A 14,834-nucleotide genomic window follows, 5' to 3' on the forward strand; every position below is an offset into this window, starting at 1 on the left:
TGCCTCTCTGACTCAACCCCTCCCGATCAGCCTCTGCTCTGTTCTTGCCAGCCCTGTTTTGCATGCATGTATCCATCCTTTCTCTGACATTTGTCTGTTCTTTTATGACTCACATCTTGGTTTGTATGTGAGTGTGTGTGTGTGTGTGTGTGTGTGCGTGTGTGTGTGTGTGTGTGTGTGTGTTTGTGTACCATACGAATGCATGCACACGTTTCCGAGGCTGACTTCAGAGAGCTGATCTGCCGCTCTATGAAATGTGGTCCCAGGCACAGTAGACTCTCCTCATCACATTGTCTGTACTGGATGGAGGATGATGGATGGATGCATGGATTTAAGGTTGGTCAGGGAAGGGGAGACATCGCCGACCACGATATTAATGTGGGAGAGATCCAGGTGCGGCATGCCCACGGCTTCTTCTGACAGCTCATCCGTCATTGTGCTTCATGGCATATCCTAAATTAGCCTGTCGCTTGCACTTTTACAGTATCTTACCGACTCCACTGTGTCCAAGCCGTAAACCATATCACCATCTTTACTTACAGCAAATGTCAAGCAGACATTTACTGATGGTTATGCTCTTAAACTGGTGATTTAATTGACATAAATGACGGAGCAGATTGAAGCTATTAAAACACCTTGAATGTAAAACTGATGAATAAAGCTTAGATGTGTTCTTACCTAGCTGCTATATAATTATTTCCTTGAAGAAAGGGGGATTACATGTTGTTTTTCCATTGTCGTATTGCTATAATCCAGATGGATTTAGCTTTCACCGCAGTCATAACAGGTACGCCAGTGTCAGATATCACACCAATCGCTTTGCAGACTATTATGGTGTCATTTCACCTCAGGGGCTGTGCCTCAGGCCTGCTTTGAGGTTATTTCAGGACAGATTTAAGAAGTGTTCTGAGGTTTTAGATTGGAGTCTCAGAGCCATAATTGTTTTATTTGGCCACTCTCCTCTACCGCAATGGCCCAGATGAAATGAGGGGGTATATGGGACCTGAAGGGTGTCTCGAATTTCTCTGAGGGCAGTGTTAGTTTACGCCCTAAACAACCGTGAATAATGACGGCAGAATGCGCCGCTCCGACAAAAGGGCCAGGTCATCTCCTTTCCTTTGCCTGCTTCCTGGTCTGCTGACTTATTCAGTTTGTCGGCCACGGATGGGCTCCCTTCCCCACAGAGTCGCGTTGGGTGAGTGATACGGGCTGCTCTGTGTGGGGTGCACAGTGAAGTGATACGAGAAGAGACAGCTTTCTGAGCGCCATCCCCCCCCCCCAAAAAAATGTCATCCCTCCTCAGCTCACCTGCTGCTCCCGCATCAAGGTCTCGCCTGTCTGCGCCCTCTATTTCTGCAGCGAGACTGACCCCGTGGGGTAACCGGTGGAATCGCACCCGAGAGCGAAGCCAGTGCCAGTCATTTTCGTTTGTGCTATGTTGAAACCGGTGACAGGTAGTTGTCACTTTATGGGAACGTGTCAAGATGATGTGAGGGGGCCATGTGGCAGCGCGGCTTTGAGTCACATTGTTCCACCAAAAAGGTAAAGTGGTACACACACGCACACACTGCTGCTTCTTAGAAGGGTAATGTCAAGGTCCGGGGGGGAAGGGGGGGGGGGGGGGGGATAGCCTGGAGCCAAGTGAATATGTCAAATATATCACCTGAGTACATTTCACAGGTGATTCACTGTCGATCTAAGTATCTGTCTTCAGCTAAACAAGTATATAATCGATCATTATAATTAGCATCCATTAAAGTATCCCTATTTTGTTCACAGACATGATATTACGTTTTATTTTTTCATTTAAGTTGTACCTAGGTGAAGAAACCTTCGTCTTGTTATGTACAATATGTATTTCCTTTGCTGCACCGCCGTGTAAAGAGAATGCAGTAATCGTCACAGTCACAAGGTGGCAGCAAAGGCTCAAATACGGACGTCCTTTACCCTTTTATCTTTATTTAACCAAGCTCCCATTCTCCGCCTCCTCAAAGAAAACCTGGTACTCCAGCATAGAGCGCTGACTGAAAATGAAAAAAAATAAATCACTCAAGAGGGTGCTCCAGATGATCACCCACCCCATGTACTGCTGTGGCCACTGTGCAGGGCGTAAGCTTGATAACTCACTACCAGCAGAAATCCATGCACATGTTGATATCTTAATTGTTCTTCTAGTGGTCACAATTTGTACAGTTTGACTGTTGAATGTGTTCTTAATGATGCCGTATGCAATAGACACCAAACACACTTCAAACTAATAAGGATCATATTTGACAATATTTGACACAACTACATTCCTTCCCCCGACCCTTACCGAGCTTTAAGGACTGTTTGATAACTCGGGACAAGCCAGAATGTCCTAATTTAGAAAGAAAACGTCATCCCTGAAAACTTGAATTGGTCCCCCTCACAAAGTGTGTGTAAAGGCAACTGTATGCGTTTTCCCAAGCCCTCTTTATTCTCTTTTCTTTAGCTTTCATTGTGACTTTGGCAACATCGGTGTGGACAACTCTGTTGTTCCCTTTCTAGTTTGATGGCAATGCTTTTTGTGTCTTTGACATGTCTTTATTTATTTGTGATAATAAGAAAGGTGTGTGCCTGCTGCACCTGCTGAATGTATAACAATTGAAGCCATAGAGGCCTTCATCACCCCCCCTCCCCACATCATAGCTTCTCTCTGAGGCTCTCTCCCCGTTGCACTCTTTTCTTCTATTTAAAGCCGTCTTTTCATCCGAGACCATTGTTAATAAGTTATGTATTTGCTTTACGTGTGCGGAGCGGAGTGCGCCTGAACTCTTTCAAACTTAAAATTGCTCTCATAGAGTGCAGGTCAGATGCCATCTTTCGTAAAGCGATGGACCAAAAAAAAAAAAAGGATGGGAATAATGAGTGTCATGAGGACAATCTGCCAGACCTCAAAGAAGTCCACGCTCTGCCAATCAACTGTCTCATCACAGAGTCTGTTGGCAGAAAAACCTTTCATTAAACATTAGCAAGGGAGGAAGTCAGTAACCTGTACTAATGTAATCCCTTTTCATTAATTTCCACGGCCATTTCTCATAGTTTTCACTCTCATAATTGTCCAGCCTCATTTTCGCTGCTCTGCTGTGTCATTATCTCCAATTCTCCGCCGCTCTCTTTTGTTCTCCTTCTCTGTGCATTTTATTTAGCCTTTATCTCCTCTCACTCTCTCCCTCTCTCAGTTGTCTCTCTATGAAAAAAAGTGGCCTCATATAATGTGTTCCTCCTTTATCCTGCATGTATCTTATCTTCTACTGTTTGTGTCCGGAGTTCATATACGCTTCACTCACTGGAGATTAGGAGTGTCGCGTTATATTGGTATTGACGCTGAACTGTGATATTTAGGAAATTAAATGTTGATATCATCATCTCTCCACCTCCCTATACCCGGATTTTGTAATTCATTTGCCAAAAAAAGAGACAGGACGGATAATAAACAAAGTTAAAGGCATTATTATCATTTTTTTTCTACAGATGTATAGATAGTGCGCTAATATCTCTACGGTGAATTATTTTGTAAATGGTAATTTTGTACATGGTGTCGTGAAAATCGGATATTGTAACCGCACCAATGTAGGAAAAAACACTACGTGCACTAAAGTATGTTGCAGCTTTTTATTGCCACCATATAGACATGCCAACATGGCCTTGTGCATGATGATAAACATATATTTAAACTCTATAAAGGGCATTTTTAATCAGTTCAAATGGTGAAAATGAAATGGCAGCATTTATGCACGCCCGTGGATGGCAGTAGAGCGCCACGAAGCCCCGAGGTCGTACAGACAGGCTCTGGGTGAGAACACGCGACCGGGGAGCAGGAAGCGCCATTCTGAGCACAAACACAGCAAACTACAGCTTAACAGCTGAAATAAAGGACCAAATTACACCTCAGCTAATTACACAGACCTCATAATGATGCAGAGCTGTAACGACTGAGGCAGCGAGGCTACACGCAAGCAGAGCCCCCCCCCACCCCCCCCGCCCCCTGCCTCAGCTCTGAAGGATGCTAGAGTCATCTGGCTCTGAGAATACTGGCTATTTTTCTGAGTCATAATTCATTAATTAGATGATGGACATGGAAGCCCACTGCTTTCTGAATATATCAAGATCAAAATCAGCTTAAACAAAGCGTGACCTCATTACCATGGTAACTATTTAAATGGCGTAAATAGGCTGTACCCCAGGGTTTAGGCAGGCAGACACAGTGGTGTGCTTTCAACATGGTGTGTTTAATCTATTAACAGCTCCTGTGGGCCTTTGATTAAGGAAACTCATCTGGGCTTTTACATTTTTATAGTTTTATAGCAGCGACTGAGACCGCAGGAGGACTATAGAGCATGCATGCGTCGAGCCGCAGCATGCATAACGTGCAGAGAACACACCCTATCGAGTTGATGGCGTTTAATAACACAAGCAGCGAGCGTTCACAACAAATTCATCACCTCTGTCTCACCACAGAGATGATTGACAGGATATGCTTCCAGACGGATAAATATGGCCTTACATGGGAGTCGATAACGTCATGTTCAGCTTGCATCAGCACAGTTTGACAAGTATTAGGCACTGTAATCTCGTGTGTGTGTGTGTGTGTGTGTGTGTTTACATATGCGTCCATAGATCTGTTTGTGTGTGTCAGGTGCCTCTCGAGCCACGCTTTCTCTCCACAGAGCGGTGACATGTCTACAATACCCTTCTCACATGGTGGTTGCCACAGTGTTGTTGAGGTGGAACATGCACGTATAGTACGCAGCATCTCGGTCATTAAACTAAGCGTGAAAACCAAAGTGGGGAACGAGGGAGAGGCTCAGCACACAGCGCTTCACAGTAATGTCTGCTAACAGGTGAGAATCGGTCCTTCCAGTGGGAACACGTGAAAATGAAAATCAATACAGTAAGTGTGTGTCTGCCTGGCTGAATTGACTGTAACACACCTGCAACATTCCGTCCATTGTCTATCCAAGTGCAGATATATAGATTTTGAAGCAAATATTCATACCCAGCAACAACGTTCCTTTCGAATTGTACCACGACGCTAGATGGAAAAATGTAGATTTCCTGAACTACAATTAGAATGCCTTCTAATGACCGACCAAAAGGGGGTCACATAAACAGCTGATGAGGCTCCATTGCTCCTTTTTTCTTTTTCTTGGGCCAAGCGAACACAGCAGAGGAGAAATCTTCAGTTCAGCGTTCTTCTCAGAGGCTTCATGGATATACGGTATATTGCTCGAACATGCTTTCAAATTGTATTCATAGACGGAGTGATTGCTCCCGATTGCTCCCTTGATTACAATCTCAATAGTCCACGGGGGCTTTTTGCATTATTATTTGTAGGCTATTTGGTATGAAACGAACAGTATATAGTTGAATATCAGATGGTTCAATCAGGCAGGGCGCCACATTTAGCATGAGGCTTGCAAAAGAAAAAAAGGACCTGATCAAAGCAATGGACGACATGCGGTAATCATCCGCCGTGCATCCTGCAGCACAGCGTGTCCCGAGCCTCTGTTCTGCACCTACTGGTGCCAACAGCACCAGCTGAAAAAAGACCCAGTGCAGCACTTCCTCTGTTTAAATGTGCCCAGTTGAATTGCCCCCCACACACATGAGCACACGCATACAGATATCCACATTCACGCGCACAATTACTATGATCATTTCCCCCCCGACTGCACGACCCTGCTTACCAATGTCCCACACAAAAAAAAGAAGCCTTTCAGGATCCGGCAGCAGATAGCCGCTTCCACATCCTGATTGGTTCTCCACCCGGCTAATCAAACATTCTCTCTCCGTCGCGTACAGTGGATGATATTCCTGTAAATGGAGTAATTACTGTGAGCAAATTGGGAGTCAAGGTATCTGAGGCTCAAAGAAAAAGCTCGCTAATTGAGGATGCCGCCCATGGCTATTTGCCTCTTCAAAACGCCCTTCACTGAACTTGTGGTGCCGGCCTTGCCACTATTACCCAGAATAGTTCCGTTTTTTTTTTTTCTCCATCCAGATGGTATCTTGACTTCCGCTGAGTGCTAAAAAAAAAGACCTCATTTTTCCCCCTTCAAATAGTAGCTAATGAAACACTTCTATTTTGGCATGCTAATATTTCCAAATCTGTATTCAACCGCTATATAGAACATCGTTGTTGCTGCTGAGAGCATTTTTAAATCTGTTTCTGTGCTGCTGGAGCTGAGTGCTATTCCTTAGTCTTATCTCTTTACTGGCAACGTGTTGTTTCTTTAGTGATGTATTGATGTATTGATGTATAGCAGCAGAAGAGCTGAGCTCTGATCTTAGATGCCGCGCACCCAGAGCCGTCTTTGACGACTAAAGAGACAACCAGTGGAGAAGGTGTGTTTGCGATTTCTCATTTGGTCTCCGTCTTGAGTCATTGTTTACACATGTCACCCAGTTACACAGTGAAGGTATCACTGTGATTAGCTAACCACGGTGGTGGTGGTGGTGGTGTTGGTTACACAAGAGGAAAATAAGCCAGAGAATGACAGAAGGGTAATAGAAGAGACCGCAATGTTGAGGAGAGGCCGAGAGATAGAGTGAGAGTAGCAGTGAGAGAAACCGATAAAGAGAGGAAAGGATTGGTGATGCATTTGAAAACTCCCCCCGGGGTGATGAATTTACATCTTGTCTGTTTTCTGCCACGTCCGCAACAGCGAAATCTCACGGCACCAGAGCGAAGTGGTGATATCCTGCCAATTACAGTCTGGTTGACTGAGGGTTTGCAGCAGCCAATTGTGAAAAGGAAGTCTCGATGCTCTGTTCTCGACATGGTCAGGAGCAAACAATGACCATGACCCATCAGCTGTAACTCTATATTATCACTAAAAGGCACAGAACCAGCCCGCCAGTCGTGTGTCCAGCATCTTTGTCAGAGCTCACACCTGAAGCCTCCATTTGTATCCTCAAGAGAAGCTGTAACATTTAATTAGGGACACGTTATTAGTACAACACAGGCTCAGTGTGCAGTGGAGAGAAATCCCCAAAAAGCCCCTAACTGAATATTACATTAACAGCCACATGGAGTTACGGGGAAAAATGGTTCGGGGGGGAATTTGTCGATAAACAAATTAGCGTGTGTGCTTTTTGGGAGTTTTTGCCTTGCTTGGTGGGCAGAGTTGAAATAATTATTAGAATAAATACACACAGTCTTGTGTTAGCCTGTGTTCCTTGTGCCTTGTGAGTGGGGGGGATGCTGGAGGGGGAGGAATGAGGGAAAAGTAGGACCTAATGGTAAAGAGTGGCCACAGAGAAGGGGGGGGGGGGGGGGGGGGGGGGGGTTGCCTTGCATCATCAGGCTGGATCTCTCAGCAACAGATGCAGCGTTGAACAGGGTGCGAGGAAATGAACTGAATGGCCAATAGAGTGACATGTCTTTGCGTTACCGTCTTGATTCAGCTCTCCTCCCAAAATGTGAATTTACACGGTGGGATAATTAACGTGTGCTTGTTTTATGTGCGGGTTAAAAAGACAAACAGTCGCTGCGTAAATGTCTATACGCAGTGCGCCTGTGTGCCATTCGTCTGCAGGGTTCCGGTTGACACGGGATGTCTTCTCTCTGAGCGCGATGCAGCTCTACGGCGCTTAATGATGGTGTTTGTGAGTGCGGCAGCTTTGAGAGATAAAATATCAGAAAAGGCCATCCCTTGCATGAATATTCCAAGCAGCACAAGGAGGGAATGGGAGATGATTTCCCCCCTTAAGGAGGCGCTTCCTTTGCTAATCGTTAACATCAATATTTTTTATTTGGCTGTCTCTAAACACATGGCAGTCTGCGACTCCACTGCTAATTCCTCCTGGCACACATCGTTGTTCATTTAAAAAATATAATCCAACCTGTAAGCATGGGAGATTAGAATGACAGAAATACCCTTTAATAAGGAGCTTGAGAAGGTAACACATTCTGGGGACATTTCAGATTAAATCACTATATATTGAACTAAGCATTATTTGAAAAGGCTTATACACACACATAGACTACAATAATCTGACAATAATCTTTATTTGTTGTTGTCCTTGTTGCTGTTCTCCAATCGAACGGCACTTCCCTGAAGCAACAGGTGTAAATAAATCCCACTGGTCACATGTAATAGTGTCTTTCATGGCTGTTTGGATAAGATCAACACATAACATATACCGAGTCGAAAGAAATGCGCCTGACAAAGTGAGAAGAAGCACTCCCGAAGATCCGAGCAGCAGCTCCCTGCATGCTGTTACTTCAACTGAGGGGAGTGAGAGATGAGAGCCGGGCCTGAGAGGACCAGGAGCCTGAGGCACTAAGGCTTAAAGAGAGAGACTCATCCTGAATACCTATTCATCACATCACCATTAGTGTGGCTCAAGCACTCAGCTCTGCTGCTCAAAAAACATAAGGAGAATTACTGCATTAGATTCATAGATTCACATGATAGGACTATATCCCGGCTGCCTGATATGCAGCTGAGCCGAGACTTCAACCTGCTTATTTTTCTCACTTTTTGATGCAGACACGGTACACGTCCACATGCACACAAACGCAATAGTAGATAAACAAGAGCTAGACATTCTTCTTCTTTTTCATCCGAGCGTGACGTTTCTATTCCCTCCTCCCACAGAAACAAATGCCACTCCACATCATTTTGGTCTCTCATCTTTGTCTGTCAACACTTCTTCCTGCCGCTTCCCGTGTTCTCTCTCTTGCTCGAGCGACAGGAATCGCATGCCATTGTTTTTCGTCGCGGTCACGGCCATATTGATTAAGTGATGTGGAGCTAATTAAAGACAATGTTCAAGGAGTGTCAGTGAGGGTGAATAAAATCATGCTGACGGAGCGATAGGCCTCTCATTATTCTTCTTCTTTTGGTTAGGATTGGAGAGATAATACCCCTTCGGCAGACACAGCCGGAGGGCACTCTCTGTCTATTGCTCCCTCTATCCCTGCCCGCAATCTCCAATTTTCATTTCCAGCAACTCCTCTTTTTCTCTCTCTCTCTCTCACTCTCTCTCTCTCTCTCTCTCTCTCTCTCTCTCTCTCTGTCTCATTCACTTTACAACCATGCTGCCCTGCTCAGCTACTCCAGTGGGCATTAATTCAAACCCCGTCCACAGCCTCTCACTTTGTACTCTGACACTGCCCACCAATCCTGATCACCACAGCATCTTCAGTTCACATCATCTGCAGTGTGTGTGTGTGTGTGTGTGTGTGTGTGTGTGTGTGAAAACATGTTACTTAAAACATGTTATACATGTGCAGTATATGCTGGTGTTTATTTGTAATGCACATAATGTATTTTGTTATCTGTACTGCACAGTAACATCATTTAGATGCACATATGCATACTTTGTGCCAAGTATGAGTATTACTAAGGGACTGGAGCTTTTTTTAGTATAGAAAAAAAATACATTTTGTTCTTTGTTTGGCTGTTTTTTTGTGTCTGAGGCTGCGGATTGTTGGAAGAAAAGAGGGTGAATATGTGGCAGGCAAGTTCAAGGCTATTGTTTCAAAAGCATGTTTTGTTTGTATATTTTTTTTTAAATGTGTGAAAAGGGCATAATTGACAGTAGATTCATGATACTGCTGGATATGCAGGACTCACTCACAAGAACATTTCCTTTTTGACGGATATTCTTATCTAAATCCGTGCCTTCTGATCTATGAAAGATGAATGCAAAAGTCAGCGTGTTACATCATCTTTCTTCAATTTTGGTGTAATCCATCACAGCTAGATCAATTTTCTTTTGCTAAATGTCACCGGGGCCCACATATATCATTCCATATCACATTTTCTTGAATAAGATGTGCACTGAGCTCTCTAATTATGAATCCTATTTCCAGATGTGGTGTTTGCATCCTGTATCACACACTGCTGTGACTGTGTGTGTGTGTGTTTTGAAGAGTTGGAGAAATCGCAGGGGTTTAGAAGCAGGCGGCGTACTGTAATGTAAGCTGGTGTTCCCTCCAACATGTAGTGTCTCTATCAAAAGGCCGCTCCACCTTGCTTTACCGTGGGGCTGCGGAGAGCATCTCTGCCAGCCTGCTTGATATGCAGCAGTGTCTGGTGGCTGCTGGGCTCCCACGCCTCCCTGACTGGAGCCTTTAAGCCTTGGCGCAGTGAGAGAGAGCCTCCCTCATCAATGGCCCCACTGAGTGGCTGTGACAGTGCCACGCGGAAAAAAACACATCGATTAAATGGTTCCTTTTGCCACCCGATTCTGCTGCGGCGCGTACAGCTCTCATCCTTCATTGCCCAAAATAAAAGCCCTGCAATTGAGTTAGCGTTGAACATGGGAGGCAATGCTCTGGAATAAAAAGTAGGAAGGAACATGTGAAATAGAAGAGAAGAAAGAGGCGTACAGTCTGAGGAGTTCACGTTTACTCTCTCACTTTTTCTATCACCTCTCATCGAATGCCAATTCCTTCTACAGCTCTCCATGACATGAATGCAAGCAATCTGTAATTAACTGGTGCTTTTCGAGGAGTAAAACTATGCTGACTCAAAAGGAAACCGGATTTTCCCGGGAGTATGCTGTCCGGCAATGTGACGGAGCAGGTGGAGGCTGAGTCTACGGCATGGCGTGACGCTCTCGGATGGAGGATGTGTGTCTTCTGATGGAAGCGAAGAGATGTGAAGAGCCCCGTTCAAGTAGCAGCTTGCCCAATCTGCTCAGTCTTATGAAAGCTTTTGTATCAGAACGGGAAGAGGAGCTCTAGGCGCAACACCCATATTTATATTCCAATCTTCTCCACAGAAACCCACATTGCCAGGCTCATAAAAGATTCATCGAGCAGGGGGAAAGCAAGGTCGTACAGAAAACTGGTCAGGAGGTGCCTACTGCAATGCAAAAAAAGAGCAGATGGACGCGAAAAAAATAATATCCTTGGGTGAGTCCCACGATGGCAGTTACTAGGGTAACGTGTGTCGTTGCCTTTAGTAATGGTACCAGTGTGTCCAGCATTGACCAGATGATCAATGCCTGATGATCAATGTCTGTGCTCTACTTGGCACCTGTCACTCATATACGATTACCTACGACAGGCTTAACAGGCATGTCTGTTGGTATCGATTCCGTGGGTTGTTCGGCTCTTTGTCTGTTGTGGATCCCGTTGCTGACATGTTTGTGAACTAGAGAGAAACAGAGGCAGAGACAATGTGTGTGTGCGTGTGTGTGTGTGTGTGTGTGTGTGTGTGTGTGTGTGTGTGTGTGTGTGTGTGTGTGTGTGAACGAGCGGCTGCGTGCGCGCGTGCATGTGTGTGCCTGTTCTGGGTGTTGTCAGAGAAATGTCACTCTTGCTTAGAGTCACTGACATAAACCTCTGGGAGTCCTGCACCCTCCAGCACACTCACACAGAAAGAAAGAGAGGAAGTGGGGGGGAGAGAATGCGATATAGGGATGATATCCCTATATCCCCCCGCCCACCCCCTGCCCCCCCACCAGTCAAGCTGATACACTGCTGACACTAAAAACACGTCCTATACATCTCGTGAGCACACGGAATAGTTTGACAAAATGATGTGAGCATCATTCAGTCATTGTGAAATCGTCTGGAAGAGAGAATTAGAGTCAAAAGGGGACACTACAGGCTCAGAGGACTTTTTTTTCGTCCTGCATGAATAAAAAGTAATCAGTCCCGAAGTGTACAGCTGGCTGCTGGTTAGCTGCCAGGTTAACCATGTCTGTATAAATGAGAACACTGTAACAACTGTATTCAGTACTCAGACCCAAAAGACCTTAAAGACTCTTCTAATGACGATTATGAGCTGCCCTGGAGTCAGCCAGCTCAGTCCATGGGCTCCGTAATGGTCATTTTGGTACAGCAAGCCGCTGGGTTTTCAACAAGACAGAAAACAGCAACAGAGGTCATTAGAGCCCACACAACCCTGGAGCATAAGTAATGGTCAGTCTGTGGCTCGGAATGAGTAAGTGGTCATTGAAAAGATGGACTAAACACCAAGGTTACCAGACTTTCCTCTCTATTGCATGATTTCTAGGCTTTAAATGTATGAATAATGTTGTCTCTTTTGGTAATGGCTTTTTTTATTTGAATATTTTCTGATTATGACATTATTGCATAAATGCTATGTAACCAGAGTACCGTCGGAAAAAACGAGAGCCCTGTGTCAATTGGTCTTTCCTGGCTAAAGGTTAAATATAATAGAAGATAATAATAATAAGGAAATGGACATTCGAGCTGAAAGGGTAGGACCGTGCTTACACACCCTCTCTACCACGGGGGCCCAATCATAATGGGGACACAGTGTTATTCTGAGAGTCAGGCCGCTGACCTCACATGCTTCTTCACCCGGGCCGTCCATCTGTTAGCCAATTACCACGCAGACCGCTGCCCGTCTTCCAACCTCACGAAGGCACAGCAGTAGTAAAAAAAATCAGTCACCCGTTTCACCCCGGGACGCATCGCACGAAAAAAAAAAAGAAGCTCTCCGCCACCAATCATCACACATATCACCCCCGTGTGAGTCACGGACAGAGCACATTTAGAAAAGTGACCCAGAAACAGGTACGGCATCATCAAAAATCAAGCCACTCACACAGGCACATCAAACCTTCGCTGTCCATTAAAGCACACGTACACATGCTAACCGACCCCTTTTTCTCTCCCAACTACCACACGGACATCCACTGCACTTATGAGGAAAGTGGACAGTGTTGATTTAGCTTTCGCTCTCAACCACAAACACCACGCGCTTTACACTTATCCACACTTATCCACACTTATCCACACTTTCAGCTCGTCAACCTCGACACAAGGTCTTACCTTTTTAAAAACAAACAGTCATCACCTCTCAGGTGACAGGGGAGAGTCTGCACGATGTCGCTGCAGGTACTAATTAATTGTCTCTACGGACACACACAGGCAGGCCTCTGATGATGAGGCAGCGGGCGACATGAAAGCACATCAAACGCCAAGGAGAGCGGACGGGCTCAATAGCTCTCAGTGCTCCAGCCCCTTTCTTAAACTGCATCTCTTTTATGAAACAGATCTCTCCACAGTGGTTAGATTCTGACTCACACAATGTGCTATCATTATCGTGCACTGATTCAAGCTCTACCCTAATCAGTCATGACACAAGCGCACACTATTCAATCGCTTCAAGCAGCACTGAATCAAACATAATGCAACCTCATTATCTGTGGCTGATTGTGAAGCAGTCCCTTTGTGTGTGTGTGTGTGTGTGTGGGGGGGGCATGAAGGTGGATGCAGGCGTACTGGCTAATCTCACCCTTACTCACCCACATTGTACTCAACCTGATTGTTAGTGACTGACAAGCAACACGGAAATTAGGTTATTCTGGATTTCTTATTAAACGGTGCCACAAAAAAACACGACAAGCGTGCATATTATTGACATATTAGGAAAAAATATATAAATGATCACATGGATCTATACGAGTGCACATGTTGTACCATTACGAAATAAATGAATGCTGCGTGAACTCTCATGCAACATTCGTAATATTAGATTCCCCGTAGGAGATTTAAAGTTGGGTCGGTGTGTTGCAGCTTGACCTTCCAAGAGTGTGTGTGTGGTCATGCAGTGTTAGTCATTCAGACAAGCACTGGACCTGTCACAGCACAGCAAGGTGATTTTAACAGTCCAGTGTGTGTCTTTGCTGCTCACTGGCAGATTTACACTCCTGCTCCAGCAGCTTTTCATTTGTTTAATTCTCTTGGGCGCAGGTTGCTGCTCGGTCCAGCCTGCTACCTCGTGCCCTTCCTGCTGGGAAACGTAGGCTCAATCTCTGTTCCTCTTTGACTGTCCTCTATATTTACAGAAAGCTTTTTAACAGGTATAGGCGTCAGTGTTTCGGTAAAAAAAAGGCTTTTGGCTCCGAGGCAAGGACAGAAATGTACCACAAGTGGCTCGGTTGTAGTCGTGTCACGGCGAGCGCTTGTATTGTGATCACGCTGCTTCGCTCTCATTGGGCAGGAACCAGGAAATGAGATTGTTTTGGCAAAAAAGGGTTCGCTGCCAGGTCGGTGGACGGTTTAGAGCTGTCCCGATTGGACATTGTCCAACCCAGTTGCGTGTCCTCGCAACCAGAAACAAGTAGACAGCGTTAGCATGAGGTCAGCTAGCAGCGTTAGCATGAGGTCAGCTAGCAGCCTCACGTAAGCTTTATTAATAACACTGACCCTGTAAGTTTTCTCGATGCAGCGTTGTCATAGCTACTGTTTTATTTCACTCAGTCAAACCCTCTCAATTAAGTGGCCCTTGTATTACAACGCTGAATGAAGTACTGTACTGTATAATTTGCTTCACGTAAATAAATGAAATGCTTGTGCCAAATGATGTTTTAAACAACAGTGTGATTAACAAGTGCTCGTTGCCAAGGCTGGTGCTTTCATCACGATCTAGAATGAGGAAACACGACTTAACAAGGTCCTGAATGGCAGTCTGTTCAAACTGATTGTTTATCGTGATTCCTGCTGAGAGAAAGAAGCAAGTAAATGACTGAAAAATCCAGCCAATTGCTTACACAGGTTTCTGAATCCCCGTTTGACAATGACAAGCCATTAGGTTTTTCTTTTCCCCCACTGCACACGGTGTAAAGGCAGAAAAACACCAAAGTGATAATTCCCATCACTCTTTATAAGCATGCTCGGTGGGAGTCTTCCAGGCCAGACATCTTAAACCAATAACTGCATTCCTCTGGTGCTTCCTTGCCCCAGTGGGACAACATTATTTTTTTTATGCCTCGAAAGCTGAATGTGAATCTTTCGAGTACATGAAACAATCTTTATAACCGGCAACTTAAGCAGAAGTTAAGCATAAAACGACACAAAGGAATCTGTTGTCCCC

The sequence above is a fragment of the Cyclopterus lumpus genome, chromosome 8 (assembly GCF_009769545.1).
Source record: "Cyclopterus lumpus isolate fCycLum1 chromosome 8, fCycLum1.pri, whole genome shotgun sequence".
Taxonomy (NCBI): domain Eukaryota; kingdom Metazoa; phylum Chordata; class Actinopteri; order Perciformes; family Cyclopteridae; genus Cyclopterus; species Cyclopterus lumpus.